The sequence below is a fragment of the Alligator sinensis genome, unplaced genomic scaffold (assembly GCF_000455745.1).
Source record: "Alligator sinensis unplaced genomic scaffold, ASM45574v1 scaffold999_1, whole genome shotgun sequence".
Taxonomy (NCBI): domain Eukaryota; kingdom Metazoa; phylum Chordata; order Crocodylia; family Alligatoridae; genus Alligator; species Alligator sinensis.
The window spans coordinates 511,178-513,271 of record NW_005842571.1 but is presented as its reverse complement, the minus strand read 5'-3'; the positions used below and the strand labels follow the sequence as shown (position 1 = coordinate 513,271).

The 2,094-nt window shown below is 52.6% G+C and overlaps 1 protein-coding gene across 4 annotated transcripts in view; it reads left to right on the top strand.

Annotated features, from left to right (window-relative positions):
- Positions 1-2,094, top strand: part of CHCHD7 (coiled-coil-helix-coiled-coil-helix domain containing 7) — a 6,231-nt gene that overhangs the window by 3,305 nt on the left and 832 nt on the right. The gene's annotated exons all lie outside the window — the stretch shown is intronic.

Below are 2,094 nucleotides of genomic sequence, written 5' to 3'. Positions count from 1 at the left end.
ATATGACATCAATCTCTTCTCCCTTGTCCAGGTGATAGGTCACCTGGTCGTAGAAGGAAATGAGATTGGTCAAGCAAGACCTACCTGCAACAAACCCGTGCTGGCTTTCCCTTAAGATGTTGTTGATGTTTTATTGATTGTATTTAAATTTTAAAGTAATTTGGAAGCCTACCAGTGCCTTTTTATCATCATCATCATCATCATCATCATCATAAAATAAATTCTAAATATCTATACACTTTGGTATTTGCTCCTGGTTTTGTTTTTGTGTTTTTATCATAGAAAAATCAAAGTTGCCTCTTTGCTCACCTGGATGTAGGGACAGCTGCAGCTGGACCCACAGCTGCTTTGTGGTGCTGAGCAGCACTGATACGCTGGTGCCTAGCGCCTGCCTGCCTGCCACTCACTGCCTCCTGGCAGCAGCTCTTTTCCAGCACCAGGACATAGGTCTAACTGCAGCTGTCCTACCTGCTGCTTTGTGGCTATGAGCAGCGCAGTCCCTTACTGTTCTGCTCTTATAGTGCCCTTCCTGGGAAGCCCTTGACTGGGGTTCAGGGATTGAGCTGGGCAAGCCTCTTCCCTTCCAAGCTGGTTCTTTGTGCCACATAGTCTCCGGGACTCGGGTGACGCTGCTGCAAGGCTCTCCCTGCAGCAGACTGAGTGCGCTGAGGGCCCAGTGCTGGGGGCTACTGCTGCTGTCTCTGAATACTGTGCAGTGTGGGGAGTTTGGGGGGGGTGGGGAGGAGGACCCCCCCCAAGGCTAGTGGAGCCAAGCCTGCCTCAGGCAGCCTCTCCTACCCAGAGCTCTCCCTCCCCCTCTATCTCTCCTGCTGCCTACGGGGTTATGGTGATGGCTCTGGCCAGCAGGACCTGTCCCATCTAGCAGCTGGGCATGCAGGGTGTGAGATTTGGGAGGTTGGGGGAAGGGTGTGGGAGGATGCATATGGGGCTTGTGGGTGGATTGTGTGGAGGCAGGATGCCACATGCATGCTCCATTCCCTCCTCTCTTCTGTGCCCCCCCCAAATGCTGTCAATGGTGGTGGAGACTGTGCAGCATGCCCACTGTAGGCATGGTGCTTCCCGGGACCTGGAGACTACACGTGGCACATGGAGCGAGCCTGGTTTGCTGGAGCCTAGATACCATGGTGGACAGGTGGCGAAGTCTTGCACAAGACTACACTTGCTTCTGCCGCAACCCAGGGCTCCTGCGCTGCAGTGAGGAGCCATGTGTCATTGGGCTGGGCTGGCTCCACATGGAGGCAGGAGCCAGCCCAGCCCAATGGCATGTGACTGCCTGCAGTTCCAGGAACCCTGGGTGGCAGCAGGAGCCAGTGCAGTCCTGACTGAAGATGTGCCAGTGGACCAGGCTGGCTTGGTATGCCACATGTAACCCCAGGGGAGCTCTTCCTGCAGCTGGCTGTGAGTGCCCTGATGGCCTGCTGCTGCTGCCAGTGGTCGGGGCTGTGCATAGTGGTGGGTAGGGGACTCCCGTGGAGTCCCTTCTTTTTTTTTCCCCCCCACCAATGCCTTCTTACCAGGGACAAAGCCTGGGTCCCAGCCAGCCAGCTCTGAGTCACTGCTGCCAGCCTTGCCCTGCTTCTATTTTCTCCTGCACACTGAGGCAGCATGCTGGAGCAGTAGGGTCATGTGACAGGCAGAAGTGCTCTGGCTGGGTGCTAGAATATCTCTTTGGAGGATCCAGCCTCCACTTGCTTCGGGAGGGGCAGCCTCCATGCTGCTTTCTTTTTTCCTGGCATGTTTTTCTCGATACTGGAGTCCCCCGATATCAAACTTAAAGTCCATGCTGCATATTTGCAGTGTGGGGAACATTTTTGTTCATGGTGTGCCTCCTGTAGCATCTCAAGCTGCTTTTTGAGATGCTGCAGGAGACATGTGGTCACTTGTGTGGACACGGCTGCAGTGTTTAAATACTCCAGTTCTCCTCTGGTATTATCCAAATCTTATTACTAACAGAATACCCCGATTTTTTTTTTTTACAAATTTCACGTGGATATTAAAACAAAACAAAAACACAGAATTGCTTGCTTTTTTTTTTTTTTTTTTTTAATCCTGGAGTGTCCTAATGTGAACTCT